Raw genomic sequence first — 214 nt, 5'->3', positions numbered from 1 at the left:
TCAGAAAAATATCCTTTGAATGCTGCTCACTCCATCGAAGACATTATCAGATGATGATAAATTGAAATCTTTAAAGAACATTAAAAATTAACAGTAAAAAGAATCAGTGTTGCAATGAAGATAAGAAATTGGTCTGTTTTCCTTCTCTCAACCGGTCGCAGCAGATGGCCCCGCCCCTCCCTGAGCCTGGTTCTGTCAGAGGTTTCTTCCTCTT

Source organism: Haplochromis burtoni, unplaced genomic scaffold, assembly GCF_018398535.1.
Source record: "Haplochromis burtoni strain Fernald_Lab_line unplaced genomic scaffold, NCSU_Asbu1 Contig_1039, whole genome shotgun sequence".
NCBI lineage: Eukaryota > Metazoa > Chordata > Actinopteri > Cichliformes > Cichlidae > Haplochromis > Haplochromis burtoni.
This window is presented reverse-complemented; position numbering follows the sequence as displayed.